We start from the raw sequence: 27,592 nt of genomic DNA, 5'->3' as shown, positions 1-27,592 counted from the left end.
ATAAACCTAACATGTCTTAACATGATTGTATTTTCTATAAACAAAGATGTTTTATTAGTCTAGAGATGTTTTAAAGTTTTGAATGAGAACTTTTTATTTAGAAATTGTAATCTAAGGACCCTTTAAAGAAAAAAAATTATAACTTTAAAATCTATCCATTAAAATAACCCTTTTATTCTTTCCATATATCATATTTATATTCAAGAATAAGAAAGGAAATAATTTTGAGAATACCTGCTTGATGTGAGTGGCTCATCTCGTGCTCTGCTTCAAAACTGTTAGAGCAACTCATAATGGAGGTGTTTATGTCCCAATATTAAAACGTTTGAAAACTTAAAGAACTAATTAGTCGTAAGAATACCGTGAAGTTATGAATCTTGTTAAGAGATTGCTAATTTTATTTTAAAAACCATAAGAATTAAGTTAAAAGAGTGTCACTTTTAGAATCAAGTAGACAAGGATTCAAATCCTGACTCTGTCATGAAGCAGCTTTGTGATTTTTTTTTAGAGATTTAGTCTTCTCAACTTCTTCAAAAGGTGGTAATAATACTTCAGCTTTAAGGTAGATGTAAATATAAACATGAGAAAAAGGTTTTTTTTTTTTTTGAGTTCCTAGAATAGTGCCTGTCATACATTAAGTACCCATAAATACTGGCCCTCTCTCTTTTTCCTCCTTACCTTTGTTTGTAATAGTTCCCGTTTTCTGTCTTAAGTAAGTTTTAAATTTTGATGACATGTGTTCAAGGAAATTGCTTATGTTGACTTTTCCAACATATTTAAAAAATATAATAGTAAACTACAGGCAGAATATAATGAATGCATATCTGATTTATTTCATGGCACTTGTCATTTCTCCAAAAGAATGCAGTGTGCTAGATAAAGCTATCCAGGCATATTTTTAAATTAACGTTTTAATTAACATTTCTAATTGTATGTGTAAAAGTTTGCCCATGTGTCATCGTCAGCTCCTCAAGAAGCCATTACTCTATGACACTGCTGTATTTTCAAAGGAAACATGTTTTAAAAGGAGACAAAACATACCCTAATATTAATGGGATGTCATCTATAGTTTAGTTACAAGAGCAGATCAAGTACTGAAACAGTTATCTCTTTTTTCATATCCTATTTAAATGAAACTGAACTTTCAGAAGAATCACTGAGATTTTTAAAAATTTTAAACAGATCACTTCATTTCCCAGAGAGTTTGGAGAACCACGTAGTTTTAAATTGGTACATTTCAAAGCGTGTGTGTTTAATTTTCATTTTCGCGAACGAATGGCTTCTTTTTCTAAATGTATTTTTTCATCATAGAGTGGTTTTGGCAGTACTAATGTTCACAGGGATCAGGTCTATATTTGTGCTGATTAAAAAGATAGAGCCATGATATTATATCCCTGATCAAAATATTCTCAAATCTCTCAACCTAGTGAGATCTCACTGCATCTGGGAGGATTAGAAGTCAAAATCATAAGGACAGGAAAGAGTTCTGAAGCGATCTTTCATCACCACTAGAAAGAAGCAACTGGCCACTGGAAGCAGGGTTGAACTCACCAGTTTTAATGCGAATTTGGGGTGGGGAAGTGATGGGCACAAGTTAGGTGAAAACACAAGGTTTTCATTTTGAGCTGTCTCCTCAATCTCATTTTCACTGATAACTAATATGCATATGGAAGGTTTTCCATAGATATTAAGAAAGCAAAGAGCATTGGCTTCAATTTAGTCTAGACAATACAGTGCAGAAAGTAAAGATGCACATTAGAATCCAATCTCATAAAACGTTTGGCAATAATGATTTTGGGAAAGAAAAATGCAATCGTTTATTATATTTCTCATCATCTAGCTTGTCTGAAAAAGTGAAAGACTCAGCGTTTCCTAAGAAAATACTCAGTCCACAGTTTTACTGTCCTAACTATACTGTTCAGCAATTTTTGTATATCTATCCTCATTTACAAAATCTTTTATGTCTTTGAGCACTGATATTCACAATTTTAACTACTGAACAAATGTGTGCATATCTTCACTTTTGTTACAAAATATGAATTAATTAGAAAAGACAGATTATTTCAGTTTTTAGCTGCTAAATGTAATGTTGATAATCTGAATTGCCACAAAGCATCCTGGCGGTTAAACATGCAGTTATAAAAATATGCCAGTATTCTCAACAACATATTTATAAAAATATTTTTAATGCAGTGGGGTTAATCAGCATATTCTAAAGGCTATGATTATACTTCAATGGAAATTTATCACGCTTATAGTAGGCTTTAAGTTTAAAAGTTTAAAATGTGTGTCCAGGACAAGATATACAAGATATTTGAATTTTTCCTAATCAGAAAGAATAATAGAAATGTTTTTGATATTTCCTATTTACGTAAAGTATGAGTTAATTAAGGTTATCTTATATGAAAAGTTGTTTGGTCTCTTACCATTTCAATAATCAAAGTGGCCATAAAATTCATGTAGAACTTTAATTTTCGCTTAGTTTTTTCTGTGCATTCTAATCTGACCCTCTGGGAATAACTTCAACAGAAAAATAACATAAAAATTACAAAACTGTAAAACTTATAAATAATGGAAATCTAATTTACCTTTTATAAATCCTTGAGAACAACCATTAAGCAAGTAAATGGAAACTTATTTTTCAAAATCATAGATTTTTAGAAACATTGTTAACGTTCAAAAGGTTTTACTAAAGAGACGTTTCTTCTGTAGAGCTTACTTTCTGCTTTGATGAATGCTCGTGTGTCTTTAAGTTCTTAAGAGGAAGAACTTTTCTAAATCTGCAATTATAAATCTCACCCTGCCTTATTTGAACTATCTATTGATGTAATGATATATTTATTATACTTATTCACTCCAGTATTAAGCACCTCTTGTGTATCAGTCTCATCACCTGTTAGCGTTTCTCTTTGAAGGTAACTTTCTTGGCATAAATCTTTCAGCTCTTCACTCCACAACAGCAAGTTTGGCAGAAGAGCTGAGCTCTGATCAGAGCTCTATTGAAAGACTCTCCAGGTCTATGGTTTCTTATTCATAGGCAATGTACGTGCTTTCTTTTTTTCTATCTGCACTAACCTTTATTAATACAAATCATCTGCATAAAATACTTTGATAAAGTGCATTTAACTGATGTGCTCATTTGCCTTAACTGCATTAATTCACAAATATAGTTTTTAAAGTGCTTCTTTAACAAGGTCTTACCTGAATTTTGATTCTAATACCTAAGTATTAGTTATCCCTATATCTTGAATCTTTGTCATAAATACTTAAGGGGAAATGTTTCCTGGTATGCTGTCCAGCTGAATAGAAGTAGGTATTGCAATGTCAGTTTAAACAGCAAACCATAACACAGAGATGTTGCTTTCAATGTTTTAACATATCCACCCACACTTTCTTACTCTCATTGTCTAATTCAGTTTTATTTTTTTTAAAAAAAACCCTCTAGTTAACCATTTTTCTTAAAGAATTTGTAATATGTTCTGTTGTGATTACTATGATCGAAAAGCCAGAAATTATATGAGACCGGAAAGATTTTTTTTTTTCAGTTTACAAGTCTGTTCTAAAATTTTTTTTAATAAAACAAGTAAGCCTTGCTTCTGCCTCCTCCCACTCCTTTGGCTTGGTGCTTACTCGGTAAGCAGTAAGCAACCTGCTGCATTTATAGCTGTGGAATTTAACTGGGAAGGGTCTCCCTAAGAAACCATGTGAACAAGGATGCATCATAGTGGATGCAACATAGTGAATACAGACAGAGCTCCTTTTTTTCAGTCTCTCCCAAACGCTTCATCCCTTGCTAGTATTCTCTAGTTTCCAGTCACAAAAGGCAGCTGAGTTCACAGCTGGAACAACAAGTTGCGCTATGAATCTCAGTGATTTACCCAAGTAGCAAACAGGGTCATTGGCTTAATTGGAATTTCAGCTGCCAAGCGAAATAGGAATCCTTAGCCTTGGTCCAGCCACACTGGTAAAAGTGTTTCTGTTTCTTGATACGGAATGAAAATGACGCAGAGTGTAATTGATCGACAGGATATTGATCACTTTCCTTTCTACATCCCCCCAGTTTGGGTGCCAGCGAGTCTAGGGCTCACTTCTATACGCCCAGGGGCCACCAAGATCTCCATTTTCCCCAAACGCATAAAAGGCTAAAAACAGCCTTCCTCCCCAGCACCATGGCGTGGCTGCAGCCGCTTTGTTTACCATATAAGTCACATCAGGGGTTCACTCCTCGTCTTCTCCCCTGCTTTAAAGCTGGGTGCCGGGAGAGGCAGAGAAGCATCCCCAAACTCCCGCTCAGCCCAGGTCAACCACAGAAAGCTTCACAAACCCGGTCTGGAGCCTTAAAGAGAAACCACGCAGCGGGAGCCTTTTGAACTCATAACCCCCCCACAGGGATGTCCGCCTCCCAAGAGGGAGCCGGCTTCCCAGGCAGCTTGAGAAACTTAACTGAGATCCCAGAAAGGAGGAGAGGTGCAGCTCCGGTCAAATGGAGCTCTGAGGCGACACCCTCTTTACCTGCAAAGTTGGCAATCTTCTGGCTGAAGAGCGATCGATCCAAGGACATGCGGTGCGGGTGCTATGCCCAGGGAGAGCACGCCCGGCCAAATCCAATGGGATTTCCTTAGTCGCTGCCGAGTTTTGGAGCATTCCAAGGAAAACGCACGAAGCTAGAGCCCACGCAGCTGGCACCGAACTGGGCGGAGTGAGGATGCTCTGAGAGCGGTGCCATGGGAGGGCGGGGGAGGGGCGGCCCCGGAGGGGGAGGTGAGCTCCAGGGGAGGAGAACTTCGCCCACCCCCGCCCCCACCGATCCCTGGGGACGAAGTTAGCGTTCCCACGGCTGACGGCGGACGAGCCCCGAGGAAGATAACCCCGCCCTCCGTCCCGGGCGGTTGCCTGACTCAGGGTCCGCACAGACCCTGCTCGGTAGGGACAGCCGGTGAAGATGCGCGTCCCACGCACCGCTCCGTGTGGCCGTGGAGGGGACCCGCGCGCGGGCGGGCGCTGACGCTGGGTCCCCGGCTCCGCTGCCCCCCCCCCCACCCAGCCCCCCAAACGACCGCCGCCTCCCTTGGCCAACTCCTTGAGGTCAGCCAGGGCAGGCGGACTCCCCAGAAGCCAACCGTCATCCAGAGAAGCCGGTGGCCAGAAGCCGCCTGAGGTCCTGGGTGCGGGCCAGACACACCTCCAGGCTTTGGGCGGGCTCTGCAGGGCTGCCGGACTCCGATTCGCGCCAGGACCCGGCTTCTGGACGCTCGGCTCCCAAGCCGCTAAACCAGCACCCCGGCGGCAGGTCGCCAGACTTGAGGAAAGTAACCCCCACTCCCACCCCCACCCGGGAACTCTCAAAGCTTCTCCCACTCCGGCTCCTCTGGGCTCCCGGCACCCCCACTCCCGTCCTCAAGGTGTCAGACTTCCCCTGCAAGAGCAGGAGGATGCGGCTTGCGACTAGTGTCAACGATCCAGACAGTCGCAAGGAATAAATGACGAGGCGCAGCGTTGCATCCACCCCCACCCAGCTCGGGCTTTCCAACAGGCATAGGAGATCAGTAAGTTTCCAAATACTGAATAAAACCCCAAACACGTACCAGCCCAGGAGCGCGAGGTTCGGTGGCTTCAGGTGGAGAGAGTGTGAGCGTGTGTGTGTGTGTGTGTGTGTGTGTGTGTGTGTGTGTGTGTGATGCTCGCATCAGCGCACTGAGGTTTCAGGATGCAAGTTATCTCCTGGCCAATCTCTTTGGTGTTCACGCACTAAAATAAGACCAAAGCGCTGCGAGGAAATGCCATATACTGGCGAAGTTGGCAGTAACTTACTTGCTGTAAATGCGACGTGGTGATTCCCAGCTTGTGACTCACGGAGCCTTGGTTGGTCACGGCCCCGTGACTCGAGAGTCCATTTGTAAGATCATTTCAAGAGTGGCGTCCGCGCGGAATCTTCGCTGAGGGTGATCCCCTTGAGACCCTCGGTTTCTACCGGACCTCCTTTATTTTCCGAGAGCCCTGGGGCGAGCTGTTGGTCCCCGACCTCATCTCAGCAGCTGCCTGCTCCATCCTGGGGCTGTGCAACAGATGAGTGGCAACCCTTCCTTCCCGTCCCAACCACGCGATGTGACACCTTCTGGGAGTCGGTGCTGGGCAGACTGAGAGGAGCACCAGTTTCTTCCCGAGGAATATTCCCCAAGGGAGCCGGGGGTAGGCGGCAAGCCGGCACTCACAGGCAGACTCCAACGCGCAAAATTAAATTTCCCTTCTTGGTTACCCCTTTTTCCCCCTCCTTTCCTTTGTAGGTCACCTGAGTTGAGTTTTTTGGGAAGATTTACATGAGGAAAGAGGATATCGCTAGAGATCACCCACTGGTGTCATGTTCATGCTGCTTTTGTTGTTGTTTTCTTTTAAATCACTTTTCTTATTTCTAAATTTCTCTTTAGTTTACTACTCTTCTCCTGGGTTGATCTCAAGCTCAGACCCGACTCCTAAATTTTTAGGAGCATTACTTCTAGATTATCCCCCTCCAAAAATACCAAAGTACACTGAGGCAAACCAGGTTCCTTTAAGATCTCTCCAGAAAACAAAGACAGGGACAACAACAACAACAATTCCCTTCCTTCCCTGAATCTCTTTTGACTCTCAAACACAAAAATATATTAGCATCTTCAATTTTTTTTTTTTAGTTTTCTTAATGTTAAATGATGGCTTTTATAACATGTTCGAGAACACATCTGTCTGTAGACGTGGTAATGAACTTTACAATAAATACAAGTCTGCTTTCTATTTAACAAGGGAGGGGGCAATATATATGAAAGTAAGTCTGTTTTATACAATGCAACTGTAAATAGTTTTGTATTTTTTCAAGGAATAACTCATCTTCCTATTCATCATCAGTAATTAAAATGTTTTAGTGCCTAAGAAAATAAAAGTGAGGCTAACATTTATTGATGTAATGTTTTATCTTGGCCAGATAAACAAAATCCTGCATATTCTATTTGAGTGTGTCTTTAAAAATAAACCCCTAATAGAGTTACACACACTGGGATAAGTATATGTCTTTAACATATATTTTAAAATATATTTAAAAGAAAGTGGACCAGTGAGAAGACACAGCTATTGATTAGAAATTAAGAACTTTACTTTGCAATCTTACCCTCTGTACGAAATAGTATACCCCTTCCTGCCTCTCTTAGGATATGTTTTTTATAACAAATGCCATCTCTGCCATGGTGTGGGTGACATTTTGTCTATTTCCTTAATTTGTTTTTTCCATAAGTAATGTGCCTGTGAGTCTACAATAAATACAAAACAGAAAAGAACAGTGAGGAAAGCCATCTGAATGGGCTGTGTTTCCATGGGAAGAAGAATGTTCTATTGATCCCGGAACTTCATTTTCAACAGTTGCAGGTGATTATTGATTGCTAACCTCATGCCTCCTCCTGAAATGATTAGCAATTATGGGGAAATTATTTGAAATCTATTTAAACAACACAGTGAACTGTGTATACTACAGTCATCAGCAATAGAAGAAGGAAGGTTTGTTTGTGGTTTTTGTTTACATTTTCAAAACACGAATTTGGCATCATTCCACAAACCTGCAAATGCAATTCACTTAAAATACAATTCATCGAAGCCAAAGAAATTTACAAGAAAATGTTATATGCTTACTGGAAATGTCTTTTTAGTACCTTAGTCAGAAAAACAAGAAAGCATTCTTGTTTTGACATTAGCAAGAGACAAGTGACCCAAGAAATGATAACAGTAAAAGAATTCTCTCCAGTGCCAGTTCATAGCTTAAATACATCATGGAATTAGAATTTCAATTGTATTAGAAACTCAACTTTCAACTTAATTTCTGAAATTATACTTCCACTTAGAAGCTTATATGTAGCATGTGAAGCATTTTTTTCCAGTGCAGCTATATCTCAGACTCAGAGGCAATCACAGAGGCAGGTATTTGGAAAATGAAGTTCTGCACGTGTATCTCAATCATGATTTTATGTGGTGATACTTTGTATATAATGATGCTATCATCAGATACATGATAATGGATTTTTCTTATCTTAGGCAAATTTGGGAAATAGGTGAGCATCGTCTTTGGAGCCCATGTAAACTATCTTCAACCTATAGGACCAGGACTTCCCCCTGTTCTGCACAAGGGCTTACCCAAAGGCCCTCACTAAAGGGCTTGAGGTCTGTCACCTTGCCTTGCTCATAGTGGCTCCTGCTCCAAGTTTTGGGGTCCCTTGTTTGCCATCAGTTGTACCTAGGCTTTGATCTAATCCACATGGACCATGCTATCAACACAACTTTTTACCTGCCTTTAAATTTTTAAAAAATATTTTCTAAGTTACTAAGTTTTCTTTAAAAATTACTTAATAATTCAGTATACATTTCTATTAAATACTTTATTCTCAAGTCTTGTAAATGTGGTTTGTTTTTATAGTATTATCCCCTGTTGTAAGACTTTTTTGGAAAGACTTTGCACACACATTTTTGTCTAAACATCACATTTTGTCCTCAGAGTAGATTCTTAGAAATAGAACTAGCACATCAAAGTGCAAGAATATTTTAAAACTCATGATACATATTACATATGTTTTACTGAGCCCTTGTTAACACAGGGTATACATAATCTTCTTTTCCCTCACTTCTTTCTGTATTTTTATTAACTTGCTATTTTTGAAAAGTGGCATCTCAGTCTAATGAGTTGTATTATTAGAAAATGTGACTTTTATATACTTTTTAATGCTTTTGTATTTGTTTCTTTTCTTGTGAGTTTATATACTTTTCAATACGTGTAGGGTTCAATACTTGTAGGGTTTTTTTTTTTTTTTTTTGCTGTTTTCCCCATTTGATTTGTAATAGGTCTTAATATAATAAGAACATTAATATAACATTTACAGTAGATATTGCTTATTTTTTATTTATTGTTAAAATGTTGGGTAGTGCTGTTTGTTTTAAAAAAAGGTTTAATTCTTATATACTTTAAACTACCACATTTTCCCTGAATAGTTTATTTTAGTACTTTAATATTTTAAAGCCTTTCCCCCTTTTATGGTCACCAATTTTTTAAGCATTTGTTTTAACAATTTCATTCTTTTTTGAAATATTTATTTAATTTTACACAAGCAGGGGAGGGGCAGAGAGAGGCGGTCAGAAGATCTGAAGCAGGCTCTGTGCTGATAGGCTCACAGCAGCGATCCTGATGTGGGGCTGGAACCCACCAACCGCGAGATAATGACCTAAGCTGAAGTCCTCAACTGACTGAGCCACCCAGATGCCCCTTCATAATTTCATTTCATTTCTTATAGGGGCGCCTGTGTGGCTCTGTCAGTTAAGCGTCCAACTTCAGCTCAGGTCATGATCTCACGGTCTGTGAGTTTGAGCCCCGCGTCGGGCTCTGTACTGACAGCTTAGAGCCTGAAGCCTGATTGGGATTCTGTGTCTCCCTCTCTCTTTGCCCCTCCCCTGCTTGCACTCTGTCTCCTTCTCAACAATAAATAAACATTAAAAAATGAAAAAAAGAATTTCATTTCTTATACAATTACTTAGTTATTAATTTTATGGATTCTATAGAGTAATGGCACCTATGTCTGAAATCCCAATCTTAACATTCATTCAACAAATATTTATGGAGTCTATCTTAAGTGTACTAGGTGCTTAGTATACATCTGTGAACAAAACAGATGAGATCCTGTTCTTGCGGAGCTTCTACTTTAGGGAAGACAAACCAAAAGTAGTAAGTATATTAAATAAGTAAATTACATACAGTATTTGAGAGTGATTCAAAGGACAGGGTGTGGGGATTAGAAGAGCCAGTGGGAGCAGACGGTGATGGTGGGTTGCAGTTTTAGACAAGTGTCACTAATATGGAGACATCGAAGACCCGAATGTTAGGGACCTGGCTATGGGATTAATTGGAGGAGCAGTTCCAGGTAGAGGTAATGTGATCTGATTTGTGTCTCAAATGATTATTCTGGTTGCTTCATTGGGAATAGACTGTGGCGAAGCAAGGGGGAAGGCAGGGAGACCACTGAGGAGCCTATTGAAACAAACCAGGGAATGTGGAATGGACCAACTTAGAGCCAGAGGAAATTTCCAAAACGTTTGTATGCAAGCTGTGAGTAAGAAGAATTCAGGATAGCCATAAGATTTTTGGTTTGAGTAGCTAGATAACTCTGAGTAAATCATGTTCTGAGAAGAAGATGATAGAGGATGGGATATGTTTTTAAGGGGGAAGGTTAGGAATTTGCTTGTAGAAAGTCTGAGATCGTTGCTGGAACACTTATAAGCTGTGTGACCTTGGACAATGTTACTTAACATCAATCTTTTCTTGTTTGTGAAAGAGTGAAGTAATCATGCCTACCTCATAGGCTTGTTGTGAGGACCAAAGCACTTTTATATGTAAAGCACTTAGAGCAGTGATCAACACACAGTATACAATATGTACGTTTTGTCTACTAACGGTATCATATTTAATTATAACATACCTGGGAATTATTTTCGCATGTATTATTAAATGAAGATGTAACTGTTTCTGTTTTGCAAAATAGGGAACCAGAACTATTTATTATAACTAGCAGATCATGAATTAATGCTTCCTTCCTCACTGATTATGTCACCTTTATTATTAAAAAAATTATTTTGCCAATGCCTCTTTCTGAGCTACCTATTCTTTTCCACTGACACCTCCATTTTCATGAGTTAGCCCCAAATCACCATTTGTCTCCTTCCCTATCCTTTTGGGAGTTGGTGATTTGCTAATTCCCACAGCTGGCCCGCTGGCGTTGGGCATCGCCTCCATCTGTTCTAATGCCCAGCCAGATACAGCTAGGGAGCGCCGTGATAAGGCTGACAGGAACCAGTATTCCTACGGTGCTTGTAATAGGGATAAGCACATACTCATGCTCAGTAAATACGAACTGCTGTCAGCACTCTCAGTGCCCATCAGTGAATGAGGCTCAGGAAAAACCGTTTACCCTCTTACCCCCAGCCAGGAGCCACGTCGCACATAGTACACTGCGGACTCTGAGCCCAAGCCCGCCCTGCTTACCCCAGCACTTCTGCGCTCTGACCTGGAAACACTCCACAGCACGCAGTTCAACTTTATAAACTACCGTTCCACAAATGCCTTCTTAATTAGGTTCTAGACATTGCCGTCTCTTGCTAGATCTAGAATGGAAGTAAGTACCACAGAGGGAACCGAGAGACATTTTGGCCTCTCAAGGAACAAGTGGTGGAATAGCACAGGATCACTTCCCTAATGGATACCAAATGTATACACTAATGTATAAATGGGCACTAATTTCGTAAAAGGAAGCAGATGCTGAGAAGGGACTAAGGGGCCTTCCTACCTTCAGGAGGATAGGCTTGCATAATTCCTTAAGCAGAGCACTAACGGGACAGCAATTTTGTTGCATAATCCATGTTCTATTATTTTTTAATTTAGTACAAATCCTTCCACATTCTGGTGATAGGGCAACAGTCCTACGTAATTTCAATATTGTTATAAAATCTCTGTTCTGAGACGTGAATTTGGGGGATGTTAAGAGAAGTTGTAAAAGGGCTGCTAGCTAGATGCTATCTTAAGCTGGACCATTTTACCTAATCTTTAAAATCAGACTATTCTTGAAAAAGGCAGTAAAAAGAGCACGTAGTTATTGATTAGAGACAGGTCTTCTTAACAACTGTATGCCTTGAGTTATCTGGGTCGTCACTGTTTTCCTATAAGGATTATAAGTTCCTGAGAAAATAAGTGAATGTTAAATGGAAAGCTTCTTATCTACCTTTCAGTATCAAATGAAATAATATGTCGGGAAATAATACTTAGGCGATGGCTTATGCCTAACCCATTGAAGGAACCCAATTACTGTTGAGTGATCAGCCTTTAGCTTCTAGTCGATCAGTAAGACTATATTAACAGGGGTGCCTGGGTGGCTCAGTCAGTTAAGCATCCAACTCTTGATTTTGGTTCAGGTCATGATCTCACGGTTTGTGGCTTTGCGCTGAGATTGTGGAGCCTGCTTGGGATTCTCTCTTTCCCTCTCTCTCTGCCCCTCCCCTGCTTGCGATCTGTCTATTAAAATAAATAAATAAACATTGAAAAAAAAAGAATCCATCAACAGATCAAGTGACTTTTAGAAGTCAGTGAAATAGACAATATGGTACAATGGGCAAGGACACATATTCTCCAGCTCAACTGCCAAGGTTGGAATTCAAGCTCTGCCATTTACTGGTTGGTATGACTTTGGGCATACCACCTAACTCCTTTACTTCAGTTTATTTCTAAAATGGGACGAGTACCTTCTCCATCTCTTTAAATAATTGTAAATTAATAAATATAAATTACTTACCGTACTACCATTATAAGGGTTACATGTTTATTTTTTACTTTCAATAGAAATATGTCCATATTCTGATTTTTTTACAGAGTATGAAGCTGCTTCTTGAAATGTTAATAAAAATGTGGTCTATTCAAGAAAGCTGAGGCTGATTTTGATGAAATTCTCACAATGCATCAGGAGAGAACAAAGTGGAGTAGAGGTTTGCAATTTAGCTGTGAATTTAAGCAGAGAAAAGAGCAAATTCAAGGAACTCAGAAATGCAAGAGCAATTCAGTCCTGGATTGTCTGGATTGTCTGTCCTTCCAAATCCACTGGACAAACCGGTCCCCACTGTGAAGGAAACAGTACCAGGCAAATTACGTCATTGGAGGAGTGCTGAGTTCTTAATTTTTAGAAAAATAACTTCGAGGTTTCAACACACAGATACACCTTTGTCCTTAGAGGTAAGAAACTTGGGTTTCTAAATATCTTAGCTTTTATGAGTTCTTTGTGATGTAAGGTTTTAAACTATTTCATTTTTTTTCAAGTGCTCATTATTGTATGATGTCTAAAATGCATAGGCTTTAGAGTCAGAATACCTGGATTCAAATCTTGCCTTTACCCTTCCCTAACAAAGTGATCTTGGGCCAGAAAAACTTAACCATTCTGTAACTCTGGTTCTTTTCTTGTTTTTTAATATTTAAAACAATTTTTTAAACATTTATTTATTATTGAGAGACAGAGAGAGATAGAGCACGAGCATGGGAGGGACAGAGAGAGGAAGAGACACAGAATCTGAAGCAAGCTCCAGGCTCTGAGCTGTCAGCACAGAGTCCGATGCAAGGCTTGAACCCATAAACTGTGAGACCATGACCTGAGCCGAAGTCGGACTCTTAACTGGCTGAGCCACCCAGGCGCCCCAACTTTGATTCTTCATTTGGCAAATGGACATAATAATAATGGACATAATAATTTCTTTCTACAGTTGTTATGAACATAATTGTGGTGACATTTGTAAAGCACAAAATAGGAGTTCAATAGATGTACTAAATTTTATTCTTCTTTTCAATGCAAGAGACTTACTTTAAGAGCTTCTGAAAAGAACAATACACAGCATAATATGTAAGCCCTAAAACTATAGTTTTCATGTGAGTGCAAATTAAGTGAAGAAAACCAGTGAAAAAATAATCAGATTTACTTATAAGAGGACACAAATATTCCTCTGTACACGTGATAAATATATGGAGTTTAACTATTCTCACTGCTTAAAAGCAATTGCCAAAGATTTGTTATTGAAGCCAACCCTGGCTTCTGACCTGGTAATATGTGTGTCTATCAAACCTGCTGCCCATGATGGAATCTGGGTCTCTCTATTTGTTTAATTCTTTCTCATCCAAAAACAATGGAATTCTTCTTTGACAAGTATATATGCCATCAAAGAAGTACACCCCCTTCCTAATTGTCCAATCATGGCACTGACTTCTCTATGCTATCATTTTGAAAGAACACAAATTGCTTTTGTTGAGTTACTCATGACCCTGTATAATTTCACTTCTTTGTGGAGTAATCAGCTCATTACAGTTTTCCATAGACATTCTTGGTTTTAGCCCCGAAAGTCCTACACCCTTCAAAGTTCTCAGTCCTAGGCAAATCAGGATGGTTGGGTACCTGACTTCTTTGTTGACAACCACAATCTAAAACAACTTCTTTTCAGGGGCGGCTCAGTTGGTTAAGAGTCTGACTTCGGTTCAGGTCATGATCTCACAGTTTGTGAGTTCAAACCCTGCATCGGGCTCTGTGCTGACAGCTTGGAGCCTGAAGCCTACTTCTGATTCTGTGTCTCCTTAAATAAACATTAAAAAAAAATTCTTTTCAGGGTGCGTGGGTAGCTCAGTCAGTTGAACATTCAACTGTTGATTTCAGCTTAGGTCATAATCCCAGGGTGGTGGTATGAAGCCCTGCATCAGTCTCTGGGCTGAACATGGAGCCTGTTTAAGATTCTCTCTTGGAGCACCTGGGTGACTCAGTCGGTTGAGTGTCCAACTCTTGGTTTCAGCTCAGGTCATGATCTTGTGGTTTCATGAGTTTGAGCCCCAGATCAGGCTCTGAGCTGGTAGCATGGAGCCAACTTGAGATTCTCTCTCCTTTCCCTCTGCCCCTCCCTGACTCATGCTGTCTCTGTCTCTCTCAAAATAAATAAATAAACTTTAAAAAAAGTAAAAAAAAAAAAATCTCTCTCTCTCTCTTTTTTTCTCCCCCACTTGCACATGTTTGCTCTCTCTCTCTCTCTCTCTTAAAAAAAAATCTTTTGTCTCTGAATTTCCATGCAATATGCTTAGCATGTTACATTCATTTGGTACTAACAGGGTTCATACTTTGTCACGTATAAAAAGTTTTACTGCCTTAGTAGATTTAAATTTCTCAAAGATACAACATGACGTACATAAATTTTACATGTGGATTGAAGACAGTGGGCCTGAATTCAGACACCACTCAATGTATTAGCTTGGCAATTTTAACTAATTGTTTTTTAAATGTGAATTTTTTTATTTATGAAAGAATAATAGCAACAGTAACAGATATGGCTATCAGTCTATAAACTCAGTTGAGAACAACGTTTAAAAATATCATATTTTTAAATATATGTCAGTCATAAATACAAGGTAAAACCCTATTTTTCTCCTTAATAAGTTTGAAAAAATTGTTTTTGTCAATTAGAATATAAAACATAGATAAAATAGAAAAACGTCTACTTATATTTATGAATTCACCTGTGCACACATTTGAAATCATATTACATGAAATAAAAATATTGTAAAATATTGCTTTTGTCTGTTCTTATATTTCATGAAACAATTAAATTCTTCATCTGTACTTTCAAAATAAGTTTCCTAGTCATCATTAGACACATTACTTAAAAATCTAACAGTTTATAGAAAACCTTATTTCCATTTTCATTTAAATTCTTAGAGATATATAGTGCCCTTTTGAATACACTCTATGTGTGAAGCTGTCCCTGAAAAGTTTACCTCAAGAATCCACTCATATAACATTAGAAGAGTTTTCTTTCATTCTTTAAAAATCATCATGTATACTGCTGATTTGTGCAAAACAAAAACAAGTAATGCTTTTTAATAATATAAGCTTAATTTACAATGTTACTGAACACAAATTATGAACACATATTCCTAGAAATAATTACTACTATCTGTCCTGTCTTTCTCGGTCTTCTTTTTTTTTTTTTTTGCCGATGACTCTAACTGGTGAGTGATATCCATGATCTTCATTGACTGGGATTATCTAAGATTAATTTGCATTTCCTAAATATTATTTTTTATTTCATTAATCAAAATGAGGTCATTAAGAGAACTCCCAATCTCACCAACTGCATTGTATGAAAAGCTACTTGAAGACTCTGAAAGGGGTTATTATTCCTTTTCTGACGTTGCATATTGAAGGATACACATGAAAATAAAATGGATTCAATTGCATTATGTAGTACATGTGGTCATGCTGAAAACGATATTAAACGCCAAAGTAGCTATTTTCTTGTGTCTTCAGTTTTTTTCTGATTGCACCAGTCTTCATATTTCATTTGGAAGAAAATACAGTAGTTATTAGTTCCAGCTAAGGGAGAGGGAGAGGGGAGAGGAAGAGGAAGGAAGGGGAGAGGAGAGACTTAAAGGAAAGAGGGAAGGGAGGGAGGAAGGGAGAGGAAAAGGAAGGAAAGACCTGGCCTCTAGACATCTTCGAAATAGTTTACCCCTGCCCAGTGAGTCAAGCTCTCTCAAACTCTTTGAAAAATGTAACTGATAAAAACATTCTCATTTCTCACTGAATTGATGCATTTTATTATTACTTGACTATGTAATAGTGATTCCATATCAGTGGTGTCACTTTTCTGCCAGAGGTCCCTTGAGATGAATTCAAGTTGGCTATTGTAAATGTGTCCTCTGCCATGTCTTGTCACAATCTGGTGTCAGCTGTGACGTGCTCATTGTCCAGACATACATCTTTGATGCACCAAAATGTAATCAAGCACCTCAGTTTCTCTAAACAGAGAAATGTCATGTTGGTGTCTTTTGCTTGTTCCTTTTGGGGTATCTTTTCCTTTTATGAGAAAATATAAACTTGATCTACATAAATTGAAAGACAGGGTTTTGCTGGTTTTGTTTGCAAGGGGGTTGGACATGTGTGTGAATAGCCATAGAAGTTGGTCTTCATCAGAAGGAAAAGCCGTGTCCTTCCCAAGACAAATTTAATGCTATCTACAAATTATGCGTCAACATGTTACAATTATTTTTATTTTTTAAATGTTTTAAATTTTAGGAAAATAGCTGATTTTCTAAAGAATTTAAGTACCTATTAGGTACTGCAAAATATATTTGTTTTATTTTGTTTTGAAGTTTATTTATTTATTCTGAGAGAGAAAGAGAGTGCGAGTGGGGAAGGGGCAGAGAGAGGGGGAGAGAGAGAATCCCAAGCAGGATCCCTGCTGTCAGCCCAGAGCTTGACACCTGGGGCTTGGTCTCAGGAACAGAGAACGAGAGATCAAGGGTCAGACACTTAATCGACGGAGCCAGCCAGGCACCCCGATAACTGCAAAATGTATTTGTAAAGATAACAAGGCCTTAATATTCATGTAAAGTCAGGTAGCATAAACAGAGTTTTTTTATGCCACATATGGTAAACCTGAGTGGTCCTGGCAAAATGTGATAAACCTTAAGTTTCTTGTCTACAACTTGCAAGTAACGGCATCTTACGTGATAATGTCACAAAATGTTAATTATGTGAGTGAAACATTCCTGCAAAATATAGAGAACTAATTTATCTATCTTCCATTTAAATAATTTTATATCTTATTTAAGCACATGAATTTTGTCCTCTACCAACTTTTATTTCAAGGTTATTAACCACATGTAGTAGAACAAGCTTCAAAGGCTTTTATAATAAAATGTCTATGTATAGGACGAAGCTGGTTTTTTAGAAGTAGTAAATATAGTATACTTTAATATATTTATAGTATTTTTATAGTATTACTTTTATAGCATTTATATTTTTATAGTATTACTATTACTTTTATAGTATTTATAGTATTACTAATTTATAGTATTTTTTATATTATATATAGTATAGTATTTTATAGTATTATATACTTTTATAGTATTACAATTTCATTCCTATTCATGAAAGAAAGAGGAGGCATACAATTTGTACTCAAGGACTTAGAGTAAAAATTCAGAAACATCTGTTTAATGAATTAGGTGATGGAAGAGAGCAGGTGATTAAAATAATAATAGCTTATGTAAAGATCAAGGCTATAAAGCTGGGAAATGAAGAGAAGGTAACATGCACCTCGTTTTGGAGCCTTCCTTTTCTCATGTGGAGAACGTGTGCTTCATTAAGTCACAGACCTCATTAGAACAACGATATGTAAATGTGACATTAGTGTCCAGCAGAGCAGCTCTGCTGCGCGATCACTCCTTTGTTACTGACTTTGTGCGGGGCAGGTAACACACGTACCACGTTCCAGAATCTCTTTAGACGGTTTGGATGACTTTCGGTGCCTCTTCCCAGTGTGACCTAAAACTTCTTACTTTGTTAGCTCTGAACTGCCTTTTCACAAATAAATTAAAAATACAGAAATGAACACTCTGAAAACGCATTTGATATTTAAGATTTGTTAAAATGTTGTGCATCACGCTTTCAGTTGTCTTTTCCTGCACTAGAATCACAATTTTTGAAGAATTCTTTGGAAATGTGTGTGTGTGTGTGTGTGTGTGTGTGTATGCACATCTAGGATTACTGAGTCAGATTATGTAATATAGGAATGAAAATATTTTTATTTTTCACACTAAATGTTAAAATGTTCTTGGGGCACCTGGGTGGCTCAGTCGGTTAAGCAACCGACTTCGGCTCGGGTCATGATTTCACGGTCAGTGAGTTTGAGCCCCGCATCGGGCTCTGTTCTGACAGCTCAGAGCCTGAAGCCTGCTTCCGATTCTGTGTCTCCCTCTCTCTCTACCCCTCCCCCGTTCATGCTCTGTCTCTTTCTGTCACTAAAATAAATAAACATTAAAAAAATTTAAATGTTCTTGCAAGTGGAAACTGGTAAAGAACAGTGCTGTAAGTGAAAAGTAATACCAAGAAAAGAGAGAGATGGTTATTGAATCATTTACCACAAATTATACCCCAAAAGGCAAGAAAAAAAAATGGTCAAGAGCAAATAAATTCAGCTTTAAGGATTAAACTGATTTTGATTCAACAGATAAGTAATTTTATGTTGTTCTTTGCCATTGTTTATAAAGGGACACTGTTTGGGGCAGACACATATTTGTGTATCTCCCTCTCACAAGACAGTTCTTGAGTGATGGGTCTCAGTTTTATCATGTAAGTTCAGTTCATTGAGGCTGATTACTCAATTTTCAAGGTTGAAAATGAAAAAATGTTAATGGCAAACAGATAATGTTTCTTCTAGCTAACTAGCGCTGAAAGGAAACAGTGAAATGGCCAGAGAACAGACACAATAGGCCTATAGATGGTGCTGTGGAGAAAATTTAAAAGTCTTAACACCTTTATGTCCAGACACCACAGTTGGTAGAAATTATTGAATGACAAAAATTTGGATCATCTAGGAAAAGCCCTAAGGCGTTTAACTCCATTTCTAGGTTTTATAGGGGAGGGACTGAGAAAAAAATAATTTTCCTAAGATCATAAAATAGAACTAGCTCGCCCAGAAACCAATGCTCTCAAATGGAGAAAAAGCAGCTGGCAAATGAGTGGAAGGGCCATGTGACCAAAACTAGCAACAGCAGGTTATGTTGGTTAGCTCCTAGTGTAAAATACTAGACACAAATCTAATTAATAAAAAAGAAATGTGGAAATTGCTGAGGTACAGAAAACATTTCCACAGCCCAGGTGGATTCCTTGGATCATATCGACTAGAATTTATTTGAAATAGAAACAAGGAATAAGTTATGCTCATTGGGACAGTTGTTTTTTCCTTTGGTGGGGGAAAGTGCAAACAGAGGAGGGGCGGAGAGAGGGGGACAGAGGATCTGAAGTGGGCTCTTTGCTGACAAGCTGCCAGCAGTGAGCCCAATGTGGGGTTCAAACTCACAAACCAGGAGATCATGACCTGAGCCGATGTTGGACGCTCAACTGAGCCACACAAGTGCCCCTGCTCACTGGGACAATTGTAAGTTGCTCCCTCCATCCCTGCTTTGCCCACCAGCTTCAAATGACTTCAACAAATGTTTTAAGAGAGACGTGTGAGCTATAGAGAATAATATGTGCAACTTAGTAAACAATTAAGTGATACCAATTTCCTTGTTCCTTTCTCTTATTATGTAATAATTCTTTTATTATATTATCAATTATCAAATTATCAAATTCCCATTTATGCTAAATAATATATATCTGATTTTTGTATTAGCATGCTGATTCATAAGTGCAAGAGATTGTTATGAAAGAAACATGTCTACCAACTTTTGTCCTATTCTTTAATAAAACACTAGCCTTGCTTTTCTCATATGGTTTGCAAACTTTGTTTTCTTCCAAAATTGTTATGCTCTGTTTTATCCTTCTTTCGAATGAGCCCTTTTCAGAATAGAAAGCATTACATAATAAAATATAACAAATTAGTACTCTTTCTAGGTTCTTCAACATACATGTTTGTTCCCGCTAAGCAATCAGATAACTGTAAATATTTTTCTTGGAATCTAAAATATTCATTCCAACAAATGTCTGCCATGTCGTCCATAATGGCATAGACTATCTCTTAATTGGTTCTTTGTCGGTATAAGGCACATGAGATCTTAAAGTGCTTCAAATGTCACAGAAAAAAGAAAATGAGAGATGAACATTTGATAAGCAGAAAAAATATTCAGAGACAGGAAAAAGGACAGAGGGTACAGTGGAAACAATGGTGTGAATGAGATGACAAGAAAGAAAAATGGCAAATACAATCATTACTCCAACCTCTATAAATGGAAAGGCATACCATTCTCCATTCACCCACTTCCACTCTGTCTCTTACTACAATTTACCAAATGTTCCCTTTTTATAGGTGGAATTTCTACTTATGATAAATAAATTTACAATCTGGACACAGGTTATGGAATATAAAGGTAAAGCTAGAACCCAGTGCTGAAAAGATTTTCTCACTTAGAATCTCCGTAAAAGAGGGGCCACCTGGTGGCTCAGCTGGTTGTGTGTCTCTTGATTTGGGCTCAGGTTGTGATCTCACGGTTCATGAGATTGAGCCCAACATAGAGCTCTTGCTGACAGTGCAGAGCCTGCCTGGGATCTCTCTCTACTACTCTCTCTGCTCCTCCCCTGCTCGTTCTCTTTCTCTATCAAATAAATAAACATTTCAAAAAAAACTCTCAGCCAAAGAGATTGTTTCCAAGTAGGATGCCATTCAATACATTTCTTTACTGTATTTTCTAGATAATTGCTATCAATTTGATTGTACAGGTAAAACAGTATGTTGGGCTTAGGAAACCATATCTAATAATACTTTTTTAAAAACATGAATTCTATCTTTAGCTCTGATGATTGAATTAAAATTAAGCTCTGAGGTTAACAATTGTCTTTTTTCTGCCATCTCAACTTAACTTTCTCTTACAGTGAAAGCCACTCTTCCCTCCTCTAACCTCTAGGAACTCACTGAACCCCCCCCCCCCCCAACTATCATCATAGAAAAGGCCAGATATCCTCTGGTCTTAATGATTGGACTGAAAGATGGGCCCTTGACAGAGACTGGACAAATTATTCACTGGGATTTATTTGTGATAAAAAGTGAAGCCCTCCCTGTCCTCTGAAGCTTCTGAGATAAGATAATTTAAGCTTAGCACTACCTATAGTTGTATTTCCTATTTTGTGGAGAAAGCAATGACTCTTCAGAATAAATGTTCTCCATAATCTCAGCAGAAGAGATTGCAGGACAGCAAACAGAGAGGTGGAGAGAGATGGAGATGTTGCATATAATGACAGAGATAAAAATGAATATAAAGAAAGAGATCTAGAGGTAGCAACTGAGTTTCTGAAACCAGTTGAGCCTGAGAGAAGACCTGTATCTGCCCATTCTCTTTAGGTGACACAATACCCTTTTGTTGGTTGGCTTAATGGAGTCATTTTCTTCTGTTAAACTCCAAATATTGAATTGGGGTCCTGTTGGTTAAAAAAAAAAAGTCCTGCTTAACAAAAGGACAAAGGTGTGATAATAGAAAGAATGTAAGGACTTGAAAGTCTATTAGAATATCAGTCTACAACTTTTTGGCTGTGAGACATTAGAAAAGTGATTTATTCTATTTAAAATTTTTTTTCCAACGTTTTTTATTTATTTTTGGGACGGAGAGAGACAGAGCATGAACGGGGGAGGGGCAGAGAGAGAGGGAGACACAGAATCGGAAACAGGCTCCAGGCTCCGAGCCATCAGCCCAGAGCCTGACGCGGGGCTCGAACTCACGGACTGCGAGATCATGACCCGAGCCGAAGTCGGCCGCTTAACCGACCGAGCCACCCAGGCGCCCCTATTCTATTTTAATGTCAGTCCATGTACTAGTAAAATGTGGATGCTAAGCTTTGTCTCAAAGAATTGCTGGAAAAATCAAATGTGAGTTGAAGAGTGGATGGAACATCTAATTGTTCTGCACTGAATTGGAAGGTCTGCCCAGATGGATTACATTAGAAAACCGAGCTAGAAATGGAGTACAGTGGAGAACAAAGAAAGAGTGGATTGATTTCCAAGATGCTATAGGCCACCTTAGTGAAAATGCTCCGTGCTCTGATGTATGGTTACTCTTTGTACTAGGAAGTCCTCTTGACCTTGCCCAGAGTAACTATCTTCACAGTTTTCCCCCCAGAAATGGATCCCTGTCTCCGATAATCAATCCCCAAACCCTTCTTCTTCTTCTTCTTTTAAAAATCTTGACCAGATTTTTATTTCATTTTATTTTTTAAGGTGTATTTCTTTATTGTGAGAGAGAAAGAAAGAGAGGGTGGGGAGGGGCAGAGAGAGAGGGAGAGAGAGAATCCCATGCCAGCTCCATGTTGTAAGCACAGAGCCCAATGAGGGACTTGATCTTATGAATCCTGGGCCAATATCATGACCCGAGCAGAAATCGGGAGTCTGAGGCTTTACCGACTGAGCCACCCAGACAACCCTTGCCCAGCTTTTTTTTTTTTTTTTTAATTTTTTTTTTTTACGTTTATTTATTTTTGAGACAGAGAGAGACAGAACATGCCAGCTTTTTAAACCAACAAGTCTACGAGGCCATCTTTGCAACTATTTTATTGTTTTTGGCAGGCTTTGCAGCTCTATATCTTCTTTAGGGAAAGGAGTACTTGAGACCCACTTTAATGACTTTTAAGAAGTTTGGCTTCTTTTTTATTTTCTTTTGTATTCTGATGTACACCATTTAGTGATTTTTAATGTAGAACATAAAAACTGTCTTCTGTTCTATTTCAATAAGGCTTTTTTGTTGTTGTTACTGTTACCAATGGTTCCTGTGTGCTTCTGGATATATGCCATAAACCACATTTTAGTGTGTTCTATGAACCCAGAGAAAATGACACCTGTGACACGTGGGAATGGCATTTTACCTGTCGTATTATTTCATTGTTAATGGTTTAATGACTGCAATAAAGCAGAGCTGAGCGATCACATTGTGTCCTCTGAGTAGCCTGTGCTTCAGCTTGGCACTTCTTCCTGTTTATTGGCTCTAACGCTTTTGAGAAGAGGTGTTTGCTTTGTTTTTTGTTTTTTGGTTTTTGTTTTTATATCATTGTGTGAGAATGGCAAAGAATAGTAGGAGAAAATGGCTGGGACAAGGTTACTAATGGATGTACCTGCCATCAGATGATCTCTTCTGGATTGAGATGTTTTGCCTCTTTTCAACATTTGCCTTTCAGCACCCCTGAGCCCCAAAGTACAATACCAATAGATACAGTATAAAACAAAATGTGATTGAAGCATGATGAAATGATCCTAAGGTTCCATTTCTAGAACGAATCATTCTGGATGAGTTCTTGACTGAAGTATTTTGCATTGCATCTCTTTCTCAAATGCTACTTGTTTGTGAAAACTTCACATAAGGAAAACTTATCAGAGAAGCAGGAAACTTTAAAAAGCTACATAGGTAGAATTCTGATGAATTAGAAAATGTCTACACTGGGGAATAACAAATGAATTTTCTATACTCTAGAGTGAGTCACTTGTTGAATAGAATACTGACTAAGGCCAGGTTTCCATAGGCAAAAACAGTGTACCTCAAAAGGTACCAATAAAATGTTGAAATAGGTGATTTGTAGCTTACAATCAATTTCTGAAACTGGAAAACCATCAATAGCAAGTCACTGTGGACTTGTTTGTCATAAGTTTTAAATAACATCGCTGTGCTGCTAATCCTTCTATAGTATATTCTATGATGATATTGATGATGGTGGTGATGGTGATGATGATGATAGTTTTCTCTAATGGTATAATTACATAAATTATCTTAGTTTTAAATTGCTTGTCTGCAAATGGTATTATGTCCTATTTTTCTCCCTTAGTACCAAGCACAGAATACAAAGAAAAACTTAAATACAGGTCTAGGTGGGGATAAAAATGGCTCTTACTAACTTTGATGAGGAAACTATGACATAGAGAAGAGTTCACTGTCTCAAAGTCACCCTACATTTTAGTAATGAAATCTGGGGCTCTTAACATCTAATCAAGTGCTTATTATCTGAAATTGTCAATAAGTAATGCTAATCTCAGGGGTCTTTATACCTGGAAAGAAAAAAAAGAAGAAGAAAAGATAAAAGGAGACCTCTTTCTCCTATGACTTGCTGAATAATCCAGGCTGTCAAATTTATGCAAACTCACACTCCAGATTAGAATATTAAGGAAAGTCATTTTTATAAAACAAGATGTTTATTTCAGATTAGGGACACGTGGGTCACACTACTGGAGGTACTTTCTCAACAAAACAGCTTTGCCCCTTCTTCGTAGAAGATGATGCATACATCTGGAATGGCTCAGTAGGATTTATCAGTGTTTACTATTTTGTACAGATTGTACACATATTATCTGCTTTAAACTACAAAGAGCCCTGCAGGATTGATCGTCCCATTCCCGCCCTACAGGCCATTCAGATAATTGAGGCTCAGAGAATTTAGGAAACAGTTCGAAGTCACAGAGGAGCACAGCAGAACCAGGCAGATCTGCCCAAGCAGATTATCTGATTCCCAAGCTTCTGCGTGTCCATTCCTCTGAACTACCTCCATACAGAAGAGTGGATCTAACCTTGTCCATGTATTAGAATCATGTGGGGAGCTAAAAAACATTATTCTTCTTATTTTTTAAAGCACTCCCGACAAGACCCCACCTACGACCGATTAAGTTGAAATCTCTTGGTGGAGCCTGAGGATGTTAGTGTGCAACCAGGTTTGTGGGCTTTTGTTCTGGAAGATAATCAGTGGAATCACTGGCTCATGAAAGGGAATGAGCCATGAGAGCAATTCCTCATTGCTATAGCCGTCTTGGAGGGGGAGGGGGGCATAGTATTTATCATCCAAATCAGGGCACATGAGCGAGTGCAAAGAAAGTGGTATTAATAAAAAGCAGGGACAACTAATATAAACCAGGTTGTCTTGAGCTAACAGATCGGTATTTTTACCTTCTCCATGATCTCAGACTGAGTCCCAGGATATTGCAAGTCTAACAGCAAGGACTGCTTTATTTAACGCTGCCTATGATGGAGTGTGGCACAAAGGATACACTTGATATTTGCAAGATGAATACATTCAAGGCTGTTTTCCCCTATTTTACAGAATATCATTTTCTCACTTAAAATAATGGCTGAAATCATGTAAAGTAGATTTAAAAAACAGCCATTATTTTCTGAAAACAAAAACAAAGAGCTTACATAATATTTTCCATTATGGAAAAGCTTTCTGGACAGGTGTTATCCCAATGTCCTCCTTCACTCTGTTCTATTTAGTAGAATATGTCATTTACTGTGGGAATTGTCAGAATCATCTTCCCCCTTATTTTATATAGATCTGAGTTTTTGGCTGAGATAAATAAACCGATGGATACTTCATGGATTTGAATAGCAACATAATTACATTTACACTCAAAAAAAAAGATAGGGGTAGTTTTGTACAAATGACAATCCTAGGCAGAATACATAGGAGATAAGGAGACAAATTTTGGTTGGATAATGGACTAAACCTTATTACCCAAAGCAACAGGCCATATCTAATCGCCATTATCTCTGGATGGCAATTCAAAAGAACACACGCGGCAGTAATGTGACCAACGTAATGGTCTTGAGATTATTTAAATCACCATAAGTAAGCTTCATAACTTAAGATACAGAGCAAACTATTTATTTTGAATAAAAGCTCAGAACTTTTAAATGGCAAGGACTTATTGTGCACTAACGTACACTTAAAAGAAGCCCCAGAGGATGCAATCTTTTGAGCCTTTTAAAATCCTCCTGTTTATAGTTTATACTGCTAAATTAACATAGAAGCAAGTGAGCTTTTCCTATGTGCCACACAGAATAATAGATTACAGAAGCCTTCCAGAATATATAGCTCTATGAAAAGCTCTCAAAGATACATTTAATTCAAGTTCTCTTTCCAATCATAAAAGTTGATTAATTCTTGATTGAAAACAAAACACTAGACAAAGTAATGTTAAGTAAAATGTTTTTTGTTCTGAGGTTTATTAAACAGTGTAATTGTATCAACCTTTTCCTAGGAAAATATTTTATACGATTGTATTGTACTAGATTATTCAAAACACTAACCTGTGGGTATATATTACAGGAAAACAAGATAAATATAAAAAGACTTATTTTAAAAGAGAAATATAAATTATTTGTGTACATTCTAAATTAAGAGCGGAAACTGAGAAACAACTTTTAAAAATATGATTCTGGTCCTCCACTAACTTCTGCTTTCATTTGTCTTTACTTTTCTTTTCCTTCTTGATGCTCCCTGTAGTTTCTGAAGGTTTAGCCCTCAGATCTCCTCACTCTTGGGGGAATAACAGGTTTCATTTCTCACCACCAAGCAGATGGTTCCCAAATCTGTGCTTTAATTCGTCTTTCTTGCCACAGCTTCTCCTTTGATCTATAATTTCACATTCCCAAATGAAACTCTCACTGGGTTGTTCCTCGCTAATGTCAAACAATGATTCTACAAATGAATCCATCATGAAAGTTAGAGATAAACACACAGCTTTTGGTGATCTTGTCCGATATATTTTACAATTCCCTTTTGTAGAATTAACAAACGTAGTCATTCAACATCCTCACTATTTATCTTCGCTATTTTGCATGGACTCCTTAACCCCACAGCCTCAATTTTTTGGCCCCTGAGCCGTGTTTTCTTTCCTACAAACATGCGTTAGACGCCTGCTCCCAGAGCATGCACTGGGACATTCCAGTTACTCCTCTGTAATGGCAGCCTTGGATTCGCTGATTATGGGAATCGGATTTCCATTGTTGTTGTGGCCTCTGTTTCTCTGTTGGAAAAATTGCTATCTCCTGTAACCACAGCAACAAAAACATGACTTTCTCTGCCCCAATTCCAAAATTCAATTTCCCATGAAGCATCCAAAGAGAAGTAAGACATTGTTTAAGTTTGGAAATTTGCATTTGGACTGGGGAAATGATTATCAACCTACTTTTTTTTGCCCTATTTCTATTTACTGCGTAGAAAGCCATCAGATTTTTTTCCCCTTAAGAGATAAGGACTACGTTATTCTAATGCATCTAAGTGTTATTTTAAACTAGTTTTTACTTTATTATTTTGAGTGACTTAATGCAAAGAAAGAAATCTAGATTTAGCCATGTCCTAGTAGGGATAAAAAATAAAATGGAAAGTGGAATAATGCTACCACCCACTGTGGGCCAGAGGGAGAAGGTTTTAAAATTATTCAATCTTAAAGTTTTATAGATAGCTTCATATGCCATTATCAAGTAATATAAGTAGGCCTGCCAAGACAAAAATATAAGTTGTACCACTGAATACTTTATGCGCTAATAAAGTCTGACACCACATGGGCATTAAGTAGTTAAATATTAAAACCCCATTCTAGTACACCTCAAGAGGCAGCAAGCAAACTGATCATTTCTGCAGAGGTAGAAAGACTTTCAGATATGACTTACCCTGGAAGTTATCCTTCTCCAAAACGAAGGCAGTCTATGTAAACTCATTCCCAATGTACTGAAACAAGGAGGGATTCCTGGGAAATAAGTCATGGCAGCAGGGAATTA

At 38.2% G+C, this 27,592-nt stretch overlaps 1 protein-coding gene across 3 annotated transcripts in view; it reads right to left on the bottom strand.

Annotated features, from left to right (window-relative positions):
- TRPC4 (transient receptor potential cation channel subfamily C member 4) overlaps window positions 1-6,218 on the bottom strand; it is a 196,457-nt gene extending 190,239 nt beyond the window's left edge. Inside the window, exon 1 of one of the 3 annotated variants that reach the window (XM_019447702.2) lies at window positions 5,812-6,218. The gene's annotated coding sequence lies outside the window, so the exon portion shown is untranslated. The other 2 variants (XM_019447701.2, XM_019447699.2) reach the window with 2 other exon arrangements.
- Between the last annotated feature and the right edge of the window lie 21,374 nt (window positions 6,219-27,592).

Source organism: Panthera pardus, unplaced genomic scaffold (assembly GCF_024362965.1).
Source record: "Panthera pardus isolate Hobbes unplaced genomic scaffold, ASM2436296v1 HiC_scaffold_1, whole genome shotgun sequence".
NCBI classification, from domain to species: domain Eukaryota; kingdom Metazoa; phylum Chordata; class Mammalia; order Carnivora; family Felidae; genus Panthera; species Panthera pardus.
This window is presented reverse-complemented; position numbering and strand designations above follow the sequence as displayed.